The sequence below is a fragment of the Maniola hyperantus genome, chromosome 1, assembly GCF_902806685.2.
Source record: "Maniola hyperantus chromosome 1, iAphHyp1.2, whole genome shotgun sequence".
NCBI lineage: Eukaryota > Metazoa > Arthropoda > Insecta > Lepidoptera > Nymphalidae > Maniola > Maniola hyperantus.
The window spans coordinates 7,770,228-7,791,161 of record NC_048536.1 but is presented as its reverse complement, the minus strand read 5'-3'; the positions used below and the strand labels follow the sequence as shown (position 1 = coordinate 7,791,161).

Below are 20,934 nucleotides of genomic sequence, written 5' to 3'. Positions count from 1 at the left end.
GTTGAACAGTTAATGAATTTTGTGAAGCGAAACCAGTGATATAATTACACATTATTTTAATGACTAGAGTGTCGTGTAAAAGCGTACCCCTTTCGAGAAAACTCAAGAAGTTGCCCCATTATTTGCGTACGCCAAAGCGAATGTGAATAAACAGTGTAACACACGTGACTGGAATAGATGGCAACAAAATGGAAGGAGAAAATCCTTCCAGACTTTTAACGCACAGACAGAATGCGTGTTCCAAAATAAAATAAAAAGTAATTAAGGTCTGGGTAGGTCTGGTTTACTAAAACGTTTTATTCTAATTAAAATCATTATTTTTATTCATGAGCTTGTATGTAATTAATACGTAAACGATACTATAATATAATATAATTATAAAGGTACCTAAATTGGATAGAATTTAAATTTATGTTCATCCCATCACGCCAATTTGTTACAAATTACCTTTTAAAGAAAATGAAAATCCCAAAAACCTTCTTTTATGCAAAAATGTTTATCTAAGCAAAGTGGCTATCCAATTAAAAACATCAAATATTAACTTTAAGGAAAAATATATTTCGCTACAGTCTAATCTAATTTGATCATAATGAAGCAGACATCGCAAAAGACAAAATGAATTCAAAAATAAATAAGTCCGATCCGAAAGCGAAAAGATGTGTAAGGGATTCTAGAAACCTTTATAATTTTAACTGACTTCAAAACATACAAAAGGTTTCTTGTTTGTTCATTGCGTTTTTTAATGACTGTAGATTAGATCTACTGATTTTTTTCGGGTTAATTGGATCGATTATATTTATTCGATAGAAGAAAATGTCGTAAAGATACCATTAATCGTTTATTAGCTTCGAGGTATAATTGCCTTGTTAGTGCAGAAGTGCTCACTAAAAAGTTAAAAAGTTTTTTTTCATTCATTTTGATTTGCCGTAAATATTACAGACGTAGGCATCTGAATAGTTCGACTCGTTTGCATATTCCATTCATTCATTCTACCATTTCACTCTTTAACACCTTTCTACAGCTCGCATTGCGGCCTGAATAATATAACAGGCAGGAATCCCATGAGAAATAATTCAATACTCAATAATACGCGTGGAATGCCAATAAACGAATTTCCCCTAAAAATGTTTCAATGTAAAGAAGATACGGAATTACTTTTTTTTTTGTTATTCACGACTGATATGACAAATCTAAATACCTATAGACGTAGAAAAATAGCAATATTTTCTCTGCAGTTAAGTACTTTACTACTAGTCTCATAATGTGAGATAATATATCGCAACAAGATAGCGTCCTTTTCCGCATTTGGGTCAACAAATGCCAAAGAAAACGGTGAGTTTTATCTATTTTGTGAGTTAGCAACGTGATATGAATCAAGACGAGGCCCAAAGAAAAGATATAACAGATATACCCCTAATTTTCACACAAAATTGAACTTACCGCATTATGGAAAGATTTATTTTTCAGACAAGCTTTGGGTCTTGTCTGCAGATAAAACGTCCCCTTACTTATTCCTATTTAGCTAAGACTAGGTACTGATGAAAATTCCGAGCTCCCTTGGGTATTCTCCCTTTTATTTTCTGAAGTTATAAAAAGTAACGAGATATTTTATCTGTCAGAGCGCTTTTCTCCATTGTTTCAAGATTTTTTCTGGATCACTATTGCAGATCTCTATGACCACATCAAAAGCATTGACCGCATTTAATTTAGAACGTTATGATTGTGATATGTCTGTAAGATAAGAACTAATAATTATAAAAATAATGATATATTTTTGATTAGTATTATTTTAGAGTAAATGAGATAGAGTCGACTCTTTAGTCGAAAACTCAGTTTCCAATTTCGACGGAATTACAACATTAAATCAATGCATACGAAATAAAATTGCGGGCACTGAGGATATTATTGCAAATTCTTGGACGTAATACATGTACAAATGATAATAGAACAAAATCTTTGCAGGCGACTTCAATCTGAATTCTAGAACATTTGAAGTTTGAACGCAAAAAGAGGTCAGTGAAATGGACGTAATCCCTCAACCCCGGCCTTTTAACCGAATGTCCGCAACCGCACTAAAGATATATCAACGACGAGCCGGAAATAATTTTTCACGCCATCTTAAATTACCTTTTGCGGTTATGCCTTTTTTGGAAAATCTATACATACCAAACACTGACCTCTACTAATACCAGTACGCTGGACTTGATATTGCCGACTTGGTATTTTTTTTGGAGCAACTTGAGTATCGCCATTTCGGCTTGGATTGGATAGCAGCAGTGAGCGTACCTACTCGGCACTAACCTTGTCAACATGAAACCCATCTTCTTCTATATATATAAAATTCAAAGTCCTGACTGACTGACTGACATACTGACTGACTGACTGACTGACTGACATAGATATCAACGCACAGCCTAAACCGCTGGTCCTAAAGACATGAAAATATTTGGAGGGTCTATTCTTTGTGAAGAGTAAGTATCCACTAAGAAAGGATTTTTTGTAATTCCACCCCTAAGTGGGTTAAATGGGGGATGGAAGTTTGTATGAAAGTCGGTCATTTTTCAAGTTATTTGCATGAAAATTGGTATTTGGGTTTTCGGTCACAAATGAAAAAATACGTGTTTCAGCATTTTTGGAAAATTTGCCCATAAGGGTGGTAAAATAGGGGATGTAAGTTTGTATGTGAAATCAACGCACAGCCTAAACCGCTGGTCCTAAAGACATGAAATTTGGAGGGTCTATTCTTTGTACAAAGTAGGTATCCACTAAGAAAGGAATTTTCGAAATTCTACCCCTAAGTTGGTTAAATGGGGGATGGAAGTTTTTATGAAAGTCAGTCATTTTTCAAGTTATTTGCATAAAAAATTGGTATTTGGGTTTTCGGTTACAAATGAAGAAATACGTGTTTCAGGATTTTTGGAAAATTTGCCCATAAGGGTGGTAAAATAGGGGATGAAAGATTGTATGGGAAAGTTTTAATCTATAGATATAAAATTCAAAGTCCTGACTGGACTGACTGACTGACTGACTGACATATATATCAACGCACAGCCTAAACAGCTGGTCCTAAAGACATGAAATTTGGAGGGTCTATTCTTTGTAAAGAGTAAGTATCCACTAAGAAAGGATTTTTCTAAATTCTACCCCTAAGTGGGTTAAATGGGGGATGGAAGATAGTATGAAAGTCCGTCATTTTTCAAGTTATTTGCATGGAAATTGGTATTGGGGTTTTCTGTCACAAACAAAGAAATACGTGTTTCAGGATTTTTGGAAAATTCGCCCATAAGGGTGGTAAAATAGAGGATGAAAGTTTGTATGGGACAGTTTTAATTATTGATTTAATTACCTACTTGAAATTTGGAAAGTAGGTTTTTTCTTGAGGTTAGGTGTCAGCTAAGAAATGACTATGCCCCCCCCCCTAAAGGGATGAAATGGGGGTTGGAAGGTTATATGTGTTATTCGTTGCTGGTGCAGGGTGCGCGACCCGATGTTATAATGTTTGTTTCTGAATAAAAAAATGCCATTTGTTTCCTGTAGGCCACGCGGGCGAAGCCGCGGGCAGAAGCTAGTCTCTATATATATAAAATTCAAAGTCCTGACTGACTGACTGACATAGATATCAACGCACAGCCTAAACCACTGGTCCTAAAGACATGAAATTTGGAGGGTCTATTCTTTGTGAAGAGTAGGTATCCACTAAGAAAGGATTTTTCAAAATTCCACCCCTAAGTGGGTTAAATAGGGGATGGAAGTTTGTATGAAAGTCGGTCATTTTTCAAGTTATTTGCATGGAAATTGGTATTTGGGTTTTCGGTTACAAATTAAGAAATACGTGTTTTAGGATTTTTGGAAAATTTGCCCATAAGGGTGGTAAAATAGGGGATGTAAGTTTTTATGGGAAAGTTTTAATTATTGATATTATAATTAACTTGAAATTTGGAAAGTAGGTTTTTTCTTGAGGTTAGGTGTGAGCTAAGAAACGACTATGAGGAAATCCCCCCAACCCCCCCCCCCCCCCCCCCCCCCCCTAAAGGAGTGAAATGGGGGTTGGAAGATTATATGTGTTATTCGGTGCTGTTCATAGTGCGTTTCCTGATGTTATAATGTTTGTTTCTGAAAAAAGATGCCATTTGTTTCCTGTTAGGCCACGCGGGCAGAAGCTAGTTTGATATAAAAATTATAAAAGCTGAAAGTTTCTCTGCGTATTGTCCCTAATGAACTGGGAGGAACGTTTGTTTGGATGTTTGTTTAGATCATGGTGGTTTTGGTAGATAACAGGTAATAAAGGTGTAAAAAAATATTACGTCTACTATCACTTAGTATCATGGCAGACCCTTGCCAGACACCCTTAAAGTTTCAAAGTTTAAGGGTGTCTGGTAGAAGGTTGCCACCACACTAAGGGTCTGGTAATGCATGATGTGATTTCTAATACGATCTATGATATTTAATGATTTCTAATCTGAAGAAAATATATAAAAAAATAGACTTTATACACCTTTACCAATTTTTTACACCTTTAACTCTCAATGCCACCATGATCCAAACAAACGTTCCTCCCAGTTTTGGGGACAATACGCAGATAAACTTTCAGCTTTTATAAAATAGCGAAGGTCTGGCACGCACTGGCTCTCTCTCTAATAGCTCAAACCACTGAATCTAGAAACTTGAGATTTTAAATCTATACTTCTATGCTAATATTATAAGGGAAGAGTGCTAATTTTGTTCGTTTGTGTGTGTGTAGACGATAACTTCCAGAACCACTGCACCTATTTCAAAATTCTTTCACTATTTGAAAATTAAGTACATTATCCCAAATGGACAGCTATTATGTTGTTCAAACTCTGTATAGTAAACCCTCACTAAAAAAAGTATTTTATGACAATTTCCAACGGGATCTTTGAAAAACTAAAATCCACCAATCCATTTTTACCAAAGATTTATTTAACATTAATTGTTAAAGAAAAAGAACACTAAACCACATTCGACAAGTAATTCTACCTTATTCAATTAATCTACTTGAATCAATACATTTAAACCTTTGCAGTAAGATTAAATAGCTCTATCCTTCTTCACAATTTTGATTGGTTTAGCTCATAATATTATGGTTATTTTATCGTTTTGGTTTTATTGCCTTGCATGCCGCAGCCGTTTGAAACAGGACACTGGACGGGTTCGATACTAGTCGGGCATACTCCGACTAATCATGTGAGTCCAACTGTAAGATATGTATGTATAACCATGTCCTATACGGATATGTATACCTTATTAAAACCCAAATAAACATTTCTATTTATAATAAAATTTCACAATCAATTGTAAACTTGCCTTTAAACAAGTTTAAAAAATGTATTAAAAGTATGCTCCTAAAAGAGCATATTATACAGTCGTTATCACTTAGTATATTATGTAAATTATAAAAAAGCTTGAATTTGACTCGCTCCAGCAATGCACGTGACTGCAATTGCTTGTACAGTATGGTATAACAATGTTGTAAATTGATCACTTAAAATGAGCGACCGCCGAGTTTCTTGCTGTTTCTTCTGGGTGGAACGTCATTCTGAACCAGTGGTAAATTAAACTAGTTGACGATTCTAAAGCACTTGTAAAAGTTTACTTGAATAAAAATATATTCTATTCTATTCTACTTGACGGGGCTAATCTTCGAAACAGCTAAACTGATTTCGACAAATAAAAAAAAAATTTACAGATTTTTTAAAAACCTAAATCCAAGCGGAAAAATTTGGGGCAAAATCTAGTTAGAAATAAACTTTCAAACAATCTGAAAGTACAGAGCCCAGTGCTACAGTTTTTACCAAAGGCTTGGGTGTAGAGCAAATTGTATTCGGCTTATCACACTCGCAATCATACACGGAAATAGTACTGAAACCGAGGATTGGTTGTTATTACTTGTTTCCTTTTACAACTACCCACTACACATCTTATTTCACCGTTTTGTGAACTTCTTTGCAGCGTAGTGTGATTGAATAGGTAAGGTTTTTTTTTGTATTCGTCTTTGAAGCTGTCGTGTCGTGTTATGCTGAGTTGGGACCTTTTTTTCGAGTTATGCCACACATGACATAGTTTATTGCAGCAAACCCTTACGTAGGTGACTGGTGTGGCACGGCACAACTTAAACAAACGTTTTTCTTTCAATAGAAAGAAAGAAAGAAAGAAAATAACGGTTATTTTCTCTTTATATAATATATCATTCCTAAGAGCCGTGATAGCCTAGTAACCACTATACATTCACCAATATTATGTTAATTTGGGAGGTCGGGGTTTCGACCCCAAGCATGCATGCTCCACTAACTTTTCTGAGTGCTGTACATTTTACTATTAATTAAATATCACATACTTTAACAGTGAAGGAAAACATCGTGAGGAAATCTGCATGGCTGAGTGTTCTACATAATATTCTCAAATGTGTGTGAAGTCTGTCACTCCGCACTTGGCCAGCGAGGCGAACTATGCCCTTCACATTTAAAGTCTATAGTAATTATAAAGAAAAAAGATAATCCATCCTTCCAAAGCCAGTGTACGTTAGCGAGAGATACTTATTATTAAGAGTTATATCTGTTTTAGTATATCCATTACTAAATTTAGCACTTGACATAATCTCTCAATTTTATTTAACTATAATAGTATTTTTAAGGTGTATGGCTTAATATTTTAATATTCAATTAAAAAACCAATCTCATGTGCTCGTTGTGCAATCTGCCAATTTGCTCCGGCAACTCACGTACCATGCGTCACTGCGTATAATTACGGACAGAACAATCCTCGATGCGTGGTTGAAAACTGCTACCTAGGAACTTTCTCCTATTACTTATTATCGAGTTTGTTGTGGGATTTCCTAGACCAGGGCATGTTTGGAAACCTCGAAGCTTTAGTTTAAATTGACATCATTATTATAATTATTATCAGCACCTCACTTCTTTAAAATTGTTAAATTCAATTACTCACATTTGAAAAGGTGTACAGTGTTAGCCACTTTGAATAAATGATTATGAATTTGACTAAACTTTGATTTTTACTTATTTTCTGATCTTTTATTTGACTTGGTCAAAGTTGAATTTTTAAAACCAATAGTCGTCAAATACTTATGATTTGTTGATTGCCATCATCTACTCTTCATCTTTTGCTTACAGCACAGTATTTTATTAGACAGCATGTTAACTCCATGAACATTGCTATCACTTACCATCCTATGATTTGCTTACGCTATTATTATACCTACTGTACCTATAAATTAAACGAAAAGGGGACAGTTAAAAGGTTGAAAATTGAAATCCCTTTATAAGTACCTACTCGGACTCGTCAGTCTACGAAAATATTTCAACATTCAACAAAATCTACGAGAAAGGCTAGGAAATACATTTTCACTCTCTGAATCTTCATTTTGGTTGAACGTTTTATTAGATACCAGAAACAGAATGTACCTAACCCAGATAGCAGTAGTTCGTTTTAAATTTTCTAGTAGGTACTATTAAAACTCCGCAAATCCCAACAACTGCATCGAGCTAAATCGCAATCAGATGAATATATGTATGTATATAGGCGCGTGTCATATCACGATTAAAAATATAGCCATGATTATTATGCTAAAATTTATCTAATCATAAACTTGGGGTCTAAAATAAATATTTGTAGTAATATTTTTAACAGTATCGTTATGCCGTGACAGGATACAACGTCAATGTTACCCAACTCAAAAGGTTATGATTTAATAGTATCTTATTGTAATGTAAATCATCAATTATATTATGTCATTAATTAATGTAGTAAAACAATAGGTAAACCGTCAATACATGTTGCAAATAATATTATTTAAGTAAATTAATAATAATGTCAACAATCTCAATGTTGGTACAATGGTACCTACCATTGTACCAACATAAATAATTGTTAAAAATATCATGTGATGGTCGACGTCCGCCTGTTTTACGATGGGAAGATATAAAAGTAGCTACCTCGACAGAGAAGCCACAGTCTCTAAGTGAAATTGATTCGGTGTTAGTTACAGTCTCGTATTATAACTCCTTCTCGTGTTAACTACAGCCTTAGTCTAGTGAAGTGATGTGACTTCAGAGTAAACAAAGGCGACAGAGTTACTAAAGTTAAGTATTCTTATATTTTATTGTAATCACTTGCCTTATAAAGGTTTAGTTATTATAACCATGTACCAAATATGTTTAGATATTATGTTATGTATTATGGAATGTTGTAATGCTTTTAAAAGATGTGTGTTGTGGAGTTTCTTTGCCCATTTCTTCTCCACAACGAAACACCTTTGGAAACGGGTGGTAGATTCATTTAATATGAAATAGACCTATGCTGAGAAATACAACAAAATACAGATAGGTCTATAAAGATTAAAGTATTAAAGATCTTTCAATAAATGATTAATTATTATTCGACTTGGTTGGTTTTACTTCTGTATTTATAACCTACCCTCTTTGGCTATTTATTTTATACATTGAGATAAAAGTAAACACTAGGTTGTTAGCTTCTAATTATTATAGAAGCCTGTTTAGATGATTAGGATTCTTACTTTAAAATAATACAGCAGATGCTTTGCTTGATTTTAATAACTTAATATTGGCCTTACCTGACAAAATTTACAACTACCTTCATGTTCAAATAAATGATAGATGATAACTTTTATAAGTAATCATTAACTTTAATTTATCATCACTATTAAAGCCCACTGTCTTAACTTCTCTCTCTTTATACAAAATCTCACATCAGAAGTGGGATGCGATAATTCTTTTCTTGTCGCAATACTAATACTTTTCAAATGCTTTCAGCAATCGTGGATGCGGCTTCTGTTCGAAGCGACAGGCTACCGCCTGCCGTCGGCGCCACTTGGTGTTGGTGCCCGATAATCCCAAAGCGAGGGGCAACTCGGTTGTCAGCGGCACTTGGTGCTGGTGTGGCACCGCCGGTTGATCAAGCTAAGTACAATTTTGTGCGTTGTGTGTGAAGAAAAGTGTAAATTTAAAACCACGATTTTGTGGTATTGTTTCTTTGAAAAAGTTTTTGTGAGGGTAATCATAAAAGATTTTAATTAGTTAGATAAACCACGTGTTATGGTATAATTTATTTAGATAAGAATAAGTCTAGTTAGGCGTCAGATTGACCGAGCGATTTTTAATAAAGTATATAACAATGTTAAATCATTTAGGTTATGATATACCGAAACTAAATAACGAATAAATCAGTAGGTTTGCTTTTGAGAAATTGTATCGTACCGTTTACTTACAGCTTAAAACAAGAGGAAATTACCTTATTTTGATTTATGTCACTTAAACGTAAACTATATTAATTAGTTATTTCCCTTCTTAAAATAATTCAACTATTTTTCTTTTCTTAAAAAGAGATTTACTTAACTTTAGTTAATCAAGTAATTTCCTTTTCTTAAAACAACGTAAAGCAGAGTACCTACTCAAGTACTTTTTTTCTGTTTAGTGATGCTATCAGAACATTAAATTTTATAAATACCTACGTTAAGTGTTATTAATTTATTCTTGTTTTGAGTTGGTTTGAGATACATACACTACACTTGTTTATAAAACATAATCAACAAAGAAAACATTCTCTTCTACTCTAATTTCGGTCTGACGTCTAGCTACCCTAGTTTTTATGACAATAACATTGACGTTGAATCATTGAATATTGTTTCTTGGATGGAGCAATCTTATTTTTTTTCATGTCGGTACTTTTGTTGCCACTGTTCACTGGCTGCAGTTTTTTTTTATTTTCCTATGTACTTCGGGAACGAAGTACTTATCATGATGGCCGAATGGCAATTATATGACGGAAAGAAAACAAAAATATTGGCTTAAAGGGAAAACAAAAACAAAACAAACAAAAAAAAAAAAAAAAAAAAAAAGAAAAAAAAAAAAATTGGGATTCTCAAGTGGAACAAAGGGGGTTAGGTTAGTTAGGTCTGCCTGGAGCTAATCATTACCTTGTACTATGTGGAAAACGGAAAATAATGATATATTATCTTCTTTTTTTTTGGTCTGGTAATGTTAGACGCCTTGTTCGGACGGTGCTAGCGTACAGTATTTACTAGACAAGAGTCGTGTACAAGACCCATTTATGGGCGGACAGACAGTTAGGCAGGGTAGTTAGGCTGCCTGGAGCTAATCATTACTAGTACTAACGCAAAAAAATAATAAATTATTAGGCTAGTAATGTTAGACGCCTTGTTCGGACGGTGCTAGCGTACAGTATTTACTAGACAAGAGTCTAGTACAAGACCCATTTATGGGCGGGCAGCGGTTAGGCCAGTTAGTTAGGGCTGCTCAAGCTAATCATTACTAATACTAATGCTAAAAAAAAAATATATATTTTTGGTTTAGTAATGTTAGGTGACTTGTTCGGACGGCGCTAGCGTACAGTCTTTACTAGGCAAGAGTCTAGTACAAGACCCTATTTATGGGGTGCAGCCAGTTAGGGAGTTAGGCTGCTGGTGTCCTGCCCTGTTGCTTTGCCGTTATGTCCCACCAGCAGGGGAATAGGTACCCTGCAATAAAGGACGGAGGCAAAAAGTCTGCTGGGGTTGTTGACCCTCTCGGTCTAGATCTACACGCACAGCAGGTGGGAGGACCGAGAGGGGGTAGCAACTGGTTAGTTAGCTGTAGCTTATAGATATTTTTTTAGCTTACAGATATATATTTTTTTTGTAGCTTTTAGCTAGATCTTTCTTCTTCTTTTTTTTTTTCCCCTCGTCTGTTTTTCCCTATGTACTTCGGGAGCGAAGTACTTATCAGCATGGCCGTGTCATATCACGATTAAAAATATAGCCATGATTATTATGCTAAAATTTATCTAATCATAAACTTGGGGTCTAAAATAAATATTTGTAGTAATATTTTTAACAGTATCGTTATGCCGTGACAGGATACAACGTCAATGTTACCCAACTCAAAAGGTTATGATTTAATAGTATCTTATTGTAATGTAAATCATCAATTATATTATGTCATTAATTAATGTAGTAAAACAATAGGTAAACCGTCAATACATGTTGCAAATAATATTATTTAAGTAAATTAATAATAATGTCAACAATCTCAATGTTGGTACAATGGTACCTACCATTGTACCAACATAAATAATTGTTAAAAATATCATGTGATGGTCGACGTCCGCCTGTTTTACGATGGGAAGATATAAAAGTAGCTACCTCGACAGAGAAGCCACAGTCTCTAAGTGAAATTGATTCGGTGTTAGTTACAGTCTCGTATTATAACTCCTTCTCGTGTTAACTACAGCCTTAGTCTAGTGAAGTGATGTGACTTCAGAGTAAACAAAGGCGACAGAGTTACTAAAGTTAAGTATTCTTATATTTTATTGTAATCACTTGCCTTATAAAGGTTTAGTTATTATAACCATGTACCAAATATGTTTAGATATTATGTTATGTATTATGGAATGTTGTAATGCTTTTAAAAGATGTGTGTTGTGGAGTTTCTTTGCCCATTTCTTCTCCACAACGAAACACCTTTGGAAACGGGTGGTAGATTCATTTTAATATGAAATAGACCTATGCTGAGAAATACAACAAAATACAGATAGGTCTATAAAGATTAAAGTATTAAAGATCTTTCAATAAATGATTAATTATTATTCGACTTGGTTGGTTTTACTTCTGTATTTATAACCTACCCTCTTTGGCTATTTATTTTATACATTGAGATAAAAGTAAACACTAGGTTGTTAGCTTCTAATTATTATAGAAGCCTGTTTAGATGATTAGGATTCTTACTTTAAAATAATACAGCAGATGCTTTGCTTGATTTTAATAACTTAATATTGGCCTTACCTGACAAAATTTACAACTACCTTCATGTTCAAATAAATGATAGATGATAACTTTTATAAGTCATCATTAACTTTAATTTATCATCACTATTAAAGCCCACTGTCTTAACTTCTCTCTCTTTATCAAAAATCTCACACGCGCATACGAACAAATAAAAAAACATTCAATAATAACGCAAAAAGTTTACAAATAATAAAAATAATAAATAAATTGTACACACTCATAGTAGTGCAAAGTTAATACATTAGCCAAGTTACTAGGAATAATAATAATATAATCTACATAGCAAAGGAGCGAGCGCGACACCTTGTGTTAAGTGATTATCATCACACATGAACATACCATATTATACCAATTTACGTTTTTACGCAAATTCAGGAATTGTTGATGCGCCCCTGTACCAGTCGTGTGCCTGACTAGTTTCTGACCCGTCCGGCGGTGTCCTAATTCACGAGCTTGCTCACGCGACGCGGTACAAAGCATACTGCGTGTTGCGTGGGCGGCAATACACAGGCTGCTCTGTGATGACGTCGAGGTTGGAGGGCACGCGACAGTTTGCTTTGCACCGCGTCGCGTGAACAGGCTCACGAATGAGTACCCCGGACGGGTTTGAAACTTGTCGGGCATACTCCAACAAAAAACTTTAATTGAACCATTTTACATATTGAATGGCTCACAACTATTAAAACTAAAAATGTATTATATCCCTAATGCTTGAAACATACAAATAAAGTACTGTATATTTCTATTTTACTAGCTGATCCCCGCGGCTTCGCCCGCGTAGATTTAGGTTTTTAAAGATCCCGTATAGCCTATGTCACTCAGGAATAATTTAGCTTTCTACTGGTGAAAGAATTTTTTAAATCGGTTCAGTAGTTCCAGAGATTACCCCCATACAAACAAACTTAACGGCATTACCTCTTTATATAATAGTATAGAAGTATAGATTATAAATGTTTTCACATTCACAACTTTGAGCATAGCGAACTTAATATCAACAATGGGGGTGCGGGTTGTAAAAGTTTGTAATAATCGTATAACTTTTTGACCCGCACACGTCCTTGCCTCCATATTACGTTTTTTTCTACTATATTTTTTGTAGTTTTTATCGGCATACTTTGGAATTCGATTTCATAAAACCAGCTTAAATTTATTTGTCTTTTAAATTATTATAGTTATGGTTTACAAAAAACTATGTTTTATGTACTTATGGCCCTATTTTTATAACCTTTCAGATCACAATTTGCACATTGTATGGCCATATTTTTAATGTCTTAAGTACCTAATTAAAATATCATGGGCCGGTGATGGGTTGATCAGGATGATTTCCCAAGCGCCCCTTTTGCAGGAAAATAAATAAGTTAATAGAATATTTTACCTAGTTTCACGAATATCATCACTCTATGAATATAGTGCAAATATAAACATTTCATAATATAATGTCCTAAATTTATGTTAATGAATCTGAATAATACGCGCATGTAGTGTACTGTGAGTGGTCATTATTTTTACGACTGCGCCAAATAAAAGTAGTCTTTTTTCGAAATATTTTTAAAATTGTGTGTTAAGTAGGTACCTCTTCATGGCCTATGACCATCCTAGACATGAACAAAGTCTATTTTTTATCCCAAAACATCAAAGGCTTTCCACGAGATAATTAAAAGATACAAATCTACGCAGTCACAGGCATAGTCTAGTATTGACATTTAAAAAATGGTCATCATAAAATAGCTATATCGAAAATAATACGAAAAAAATAAGGTAGGTATTTAATTTATTTAAAACAAAATATTTATAGCACACAAAATTACGAAATTAATTATTATTTTGTGTGCAATGCATATTTTCCTATACCTATATAAAAATGAATCGCTGAATGTGTTGCTGATCGCAAATCTCGAGAACAGCTGAACCGATTTCGCTAATTCTTTTTTCATAATATTCCTTGAAGTACGGGGATGGTTCTTACGGAGAGATTTTTTTTTAAAAATTCCTGAAAATTAGTCGACTGTGAGGCGGTACGAAGTTTGCCGGGGCAGCTAGTTTAAAATATTATTTAAATTAAAAAAAATGAACAATTATTGACCTCCAATATTACTTAAATGTCCAAAGTTACTTAAATTTGGTTATTATTATTATCATTGAATTTGTATAATTATTACATTGATTTCGACAAGAATATGATGTGCACCGCCCTCGACGCCCGCCCGCCCAGATAACGCGCCCGACCCTTATCACTACATGCTTCTTACCGTTTGTCGTGAAATTTATCACCGATGAGCGGAAACAGGCGAAGATCTCCTTCTCCGGATTTCCTCCGAACTAACGAGCCGTAAACTTGTGAGCAATTTTTGGGTCTTTTTCAGTCACTGACACGATCACTAGAAATGATACTACACTTGTACATTTTCAAGTCAACACTTCACAATTCTTTTTTTATTTAATTAATCCATAAGTCCTAAAAAAACATCAGTGCAATTTATTTTAATTACACTAAAAGTGTTCAGTTAATAGCAGTAAAGTCATACATATTTCTTAATAGTCTTTGATAATAATTTGTTCAGTGTTCAGCAGCTCCAAAGTGACACTGAAGCAATTCCATGTAAGGAGGTTTGAGGTTGTAATGTTGTCGCGCGCTGCGTCTGAAATGTCAAACGTTGCGGTGTGGGCGGGACGACGAGCGGCGTCAAGGCAGTCGCTCGCCTGGCGGCCAGCTGCGGACTGCGCGGGTGACACTGAGTGGAGTCGCGAGCCCGACCGCCCGCACCTGCGGCTGCAGCGCACGCGCCCCGCAAGGATCGATACACCCCGCCCCGACCACTATCGCGCCCGCCGGGGTGACTCGGCCCACACACGCATTCGTCGCGACGACGCAACTTAAGACATGCTCGCTTCAGATATCCTCCCGCAGTTCCTCTACTTTTCTAGTGGACTAAGCAAATGTAAACGCCGTCACAAGCAAATACGATTGAGTAACTTGCGAGAGCTTACGGTATATCCATTCAATTCGCAACTACGAACTCCATTTATAACTTCTTAAAGCAAACTAATCTGGTTGACTAACATGTTTGTGAAGTACTGAAACTCCTCTAAACTTTTACTCATATACTTACCTAATACACGATGATAACAGGTTATTTATTAATTTTTAATAAGAATGCTATAAGTAATTACCAGTGTTTTGACAATAAATTTTAAAATATCTGGCACCGCCAGCAGCGTTTAGCATTTAGTATGTACATAACGAGTCAACAATGTCCGGAAAGTGCTGATGTATTCGCTATCTGGTAGGTAGTATACCAGATACCTATAGGTACATTATTTTAAAGCTACTTCTACCAAAGCTAATTTGGTATGATCTTTAAAGTAAACAAAAACCTCATATCACCGTATTTTATACGGTGTCAGAATGACCAAAAACTAATCGTCTTTTTCTTATTTCTATAACCTGAAAATATGCTGCATTTAATATGCTGAACCAACCACTCGCAAAAAGGTACTTGACGATTCTTCATTGTCACGTTGAAACCCTTCTCATCGAAATAGATGAGAAAAAAATCCTAGAACTCAAACCCGGCTGACTACGTCTCACCCCCTTGACATAATAGGAACACAAGGCCATGAAAAAGATTCTAAAAATAATAACTCCCTCTTACATCCGACCTACTCCAATACAACGGAAAATCGTTGAAACTGACCGCGTTTTATTTTAAAACTAGAATTTGTTTTGAAGACAATCAAATTGGTATATATTTTTTTTAAATTCAGATACAATGCACTTGACTGCAATCTCACCTGGTGGTAAGTGATGATGCAATCTAAGATGGAAGCGGGCTAACCTGAAAGGAGTATGTATGGCAGTTTTTATTAAACCCACATTATATATCCACCCCCTTATTGTTATAATTATAACCAATCCTGACATAAGATAATTACGGCCTAGTACTAAAATGATTAATTATTATTATTAAGACACACTTCTGCTTGACTTACTGAATTTTGTGAAAACATAATATAACTTATCATAACGTATATATTTATTAAATAACGACTACATTGTAAAGTATTTTCTAGGGAGAAATAATGCAACAGAGCTCGGGTAGCTGATAAATTTAGGAGATTACGGAACGCCCCGTTGGCTTTCATCTCGCGAAGAGCGTTATAGGCAGTAAGAGGTCAAATTTTATTATGAGATTATTAATACAATTTTCGATGTGTTGCCAAAGTCGTGGTTAGGCCGGGGATGGACTCAATGTCTAGATTTCGTAACGTAACATGTAATATAACATGGTTTACTAACATTTTTCATGGTTTTATAACAACAAATTCTTTATTTTAGCGTTTAAAGTATCGTGAGTGATTTCCATTACACATATCTATACGTTATTATATTATGTTATTCTATCTGTATGTATAGGTACATTATACATCATGTGTATGGTTTCTCCGAAATGTAAAAAAATTCTGTATACACATTCTGCATATTGTATACTCGTAGCATATTATATACCTAACGATGTGTCTTATGTATCCTATTTCTGTCTGTATTTTCTGTTTTTTGCTGCTATTTTCCTTCTTGTGGTGGAACAAATAAAGTGTACAGTAATAATAATAATAATGAGGTAGTGTTATGCAACAAAAGTTTTATAACGTGTCACATGATCTGAACGCACCATTACACACCACCCTTCCCCACCGCGAGTGTCAGTCAAATCAAATCCATGTATTTGTGATCAGAAACATATTATATACGAGTACAAACACCCACAACATATTTTCGCATCTTACGAAACGCAACATGGCGTGGTGTGGCATGGCGTTACACGTGTGTTTCCGAAAATATCTATATTACTGACATATCAATTTCCAGTTCAAAGGGAAACTTGAGATTTTGCTTGTATGTTTTATCTATAACGTAAGCACCCTGAAAAAGATATCCGGGGTAGGCCAGCTAATCGTCTTATATTATGATCGTAATCCTTATTCCTAACATTATAAATGGGAAAGTTGGAAATGTTTGGATGTTTCTTACTCCTTCACGCCACAATGACTGAACTGTTTTGGATAAAATTTGGGATGGAGAAAGCTTATACCCTGAATTAACACAAACTACTTTTTACACCGGAAAATCAAAAAGTTCTTGAGCAGTTTTTACGAAACCATCCACGTATAAAATTAGATATTTGTATAAAATTTTAGTATATAAATAGCTATTTGTACAAATAAAACCTAAAAGTTAATTGAAGCTATGTAGGGTAAGCAATAACTGTTTCAATAGTTGCCTGGCCCCTAAGGAGTTGCATGTAGAAAGGCAATCCAAATTTATAGCTCGCTAAATCAGATCCCAGTACCATTACAGCCTACCATCTGCCGAAACGCTATCAAGACTGTTACGTAGGAGTAGATTATCTATTTTGTTACCTTGACCTATTCTTCCACATAAAAGCACCTATGTATGCCTGTTTAATACCTTTAGTAATTCAAAAATTTGGTCAAACTTAGAAGAGATATTTGAATATGATGTCTTATTGATAACTTTATCTACTTGTATCCCTGCCTACCACAGTTTTATAGAAAATTATAAATGACCAATTTTTAATTACAAATAAACTATTAATAAACTTAAATCTAAAAAAAACAACATTAAATTAAAACTAAAATAAATTAAATTAAATCTAAAACCTCATCGAGACCACCGCAGCGAGGCATTGTACCCAAGATGCTGGCAGCATTACCCCTTTGGATGGCCAAAATGTCTTATTTGCACTTAAATTGAAAATTTATTTTCTGCTTATTATTGATACGTAATTCTTATATATTCTGATGGTCTTTTAAAAATAAAAACACTGAAATTACGTAAATGAAGCGAAATTTTTAATAACTAGTGGCTTTCTTAGTTGCAATAAGTAGTTGATTTTGATGAATATACAATTTATACATACTATAAAAGTTTGCATTTTTTGTTCTTATTAAACTGAATGCTGTGAGATATAATACATAGTTTTTCTTTTAATTGGGTATCTTATTAAATAATTATTTAGAGATAATTTACTTACCTAGTAATAAATTATCTCTGCTTACGCTCCTGTTTTTTAATTATTCAAGCCCATGAAGATAAATTACCACGCTGATACACTCATGATCCGGGAAAATTTATACTGAACCAACAGAAAGTTCCGTTTGCCAAAAAAGTAGGTACATGAAACGTGGAAATGAGCTCCACAGCTTTGGAGAGGTGACTTTCGTGGGATTATCTCCGACTAAGTTTAATATTATTTTGGTGGCACACAGTGCACCTAGTTTGTAAAAATAATTACTTACATGCCTGAAAATTTGCACCAACAACAAGGAAAGCTAAAAAAACTGGCCAAGTGGGAGTCAGACTTGCGCACCGAGGGTTTCGTACTCGGGTATTTTTTTGTCATTTTGCACGATAAATCAAAAACTATTATATGCATAAAAATAAATAAGAATCTGTTTTAGAATATACAGGTTAAACCTTTTCATATGATAACCCATTTAGTATCTCTCTCTCTAACTTTGAAAATAAAAATAATTATTTGTTCATGAACACATTTTAATATTATTGTTTTGTGATGTAACCACAAATTGTACTGTAATCACAATACTTGTGCTATAATACCTACTTTTCATGATTCTGGGTTAACGGGAAATACCCTATAGGTTTTCTGGACAGACAGACAGACAGACAGACAGACAGACAAACAGACAGACAGACAACAAAGTGGTCATCTAAGGGTTCCTTTCTTTCCTCTTGAAGTACGGAACCCAAAAACCGAGCTACTGTTGCGTTGTGTTTGTTTCAGGCTTAGGCCAGGGACAAAAATGGAACTATGCTAATGGAATAAATTAAAACTAAAACATAAACATTGAAAGGACATGCACGAGAACCACTTATCTTCAAGAGATTTCTACCAGACTTTTTTCTAAGTTTTTTGTTTTCACATTCTAATGTGTGAACAGAAAACATATAAAAACAGAAAGGGAAAATTACCCTCTTAAAAAATAAAGATTGTCTGTCTGTATATCTGTTCGTTATTTATACGTTCACCTGATTGATTTAAAACTTTATACACTTATTTCGAAACTTGCGACGACGTTTCTAACCTGGTACCGTCAACGTACAGCAGATGGCGCTGAGTCGCCTTGCAGCGCATACTGGGTATTTAGCTAGAGTATAATAAATATTCATTTGTATTTAGGCAAAAGAGTCAAAAGCACTTAGCAAGTTACTATCATTTATTTAAAAAATATACCACACACTAATTTATATTTATTTTTATTTTTATACTATTCATACCAATTTTTCATCATATATGGATTTTCAATTACTGTTTAGTAAATTCACATAAATAGTAGTCGTAATGATGAAAATGTCAAATGATGAATATATATTTTATTGTCTTTTCTACTTTTGGCTATTCTAAAATGGCTGTGAACCTCCCCTGTACTAACGTTAAATTTAATAAAGAATGTATTCAAAAGAAGATCTGGTATAAAAATTATAAGGAAAAATATTTTAAGAATCCATTCATATATAGAACAATATAAAACAGCGTTAAATTCGTAAATAATTCTAAGAAAATATGTTGTTTCCTTGAAGCATTAGAAATAAACGGCTTCGTAGATGGTCCGTAGCTGCCAACGTGTTACTATGGAATTGGATGCACTACGGTCTTGCTACAAGGGTGCTACGCGGCTACAAAGTGAATCTGCTTGTAGCACCCATGTACTACACAGGTATATAGTAAGTACTACATATTATAATATAATACAAAGGTTCAATTTATTGTTTCTTTTTTCAGTAGTTAACAGTTTTTCAGTATTTCATTTTATTATTAGTATACTACAGTTTCTTCTACGTTACGCTTTACGAATGTTGCTACGCTTACTGTTTAACGTAAACATTAAATAGCTGTCAATTAAATTAGAAAATCAAATAAATTTTAACTTTTTTAGATTTATAAGTATATTATTATTTATATAAGTGGAAATTTATAATCTAAATACCTATATAAAATGAAAGGGTGACTGACTGACTGACTGATCTATCAACGCACAGCTCAAACTACTGGACGGATCGGGCTGAAATTTGACATGCAGATAACTATTATGATGTAGGCATCCGCTAAGAAAGGATTTTTGAAAATTCAATCCCTAAGGGGGTAAAATATAGGTTTGAAATATTTGTAGTCCACGCGGACGAAGTCGCGAGCATAAGCTAGTTACTTACTATAATTACATAATTACTAAAATAAGTAAGTACCAGTTTAAAAAAATAAAAATGCAAAGCTACAAAAATATTAATCGTAGATGCGAACATAAACCCGTAAGTACTACGCGGGTGCTTAAAATAGGTGCTGTTGACTTAACGAGAACATTACGACATAGGCGTCGTACGAAGCATCGTACCTGCATGTCTGGGAGTTTGCCATAATGTTCTCAAAAGTGTGTATAAACTGAGTATATTCTATAAGATGATGCGCGATGATTTCGTCCGCGTGGATTAAGTTTTAAAAAATTCTGTGGGAACTCTTCCACAATAAAAAGTGCATTGGCATTTGGTACACTGATGCAAGCTATCTGTTCAAGACATTCGCCTGCAATAATAGTGCGAGCAATAGCGCAAGAACTTTATTGGCTATTTTTCTACAACAGGACATTTCTCTTCATATTATTGTTGGTTTGGTGTGACGTGTCCCGGAATTATCTCCAGTTTTTAATTAATTAAATAAGTGTTTAAGTTCAGTTCCTGTATTTTACTGATCTCTAACAACCATTAAATACATTGGTCAGCTTCGCCCCGGATTGTACCAGAAATTCCAGGTCATGTGTGGTGGTCAATTGGTCATAGGTTATGGATTTGACAATGTGTAAATTTTAGTCAAAGTTAATCTTAAAAAACTGTTAAATTGTGATAGTATGTGCCTAGATTAAATATATTTTAACATTTAACGTTTAGTAGCATGTTAATAATCAAATAGATATAGATTTCACATTGTAACATTGTCTAATTTTACAAACCTAACTGAGATTTTTACAAACTTTGACATTAAACTATTGTATCAATAATTGTTGTT

At 34.2% G+C, this 20,934-nt stretch overlaps 1 protein-coding gene across 1 annotated transcript in view; it reads right to left on the bottom strand.

Moving 5' to 3' along the window:
- Positions 1-14,556, bottom strand: part of LOC117996647 (neuroligin-1-like) — a 107,422-nt gene extending 92,866 nt beyond the window's left edge. Inside the window, exon 1 of the mRNA XM_034984771.2 lies at positions 14,086-14,556. The gene's annotated coding sequence lies outside the window, so the exon portion shown is untranslated. The remainder of the gene's footprint in view (positions 1-14,085) is intronic.
- Positions 14,557-20,934: the final 6,378 nt, after the last annotated feature.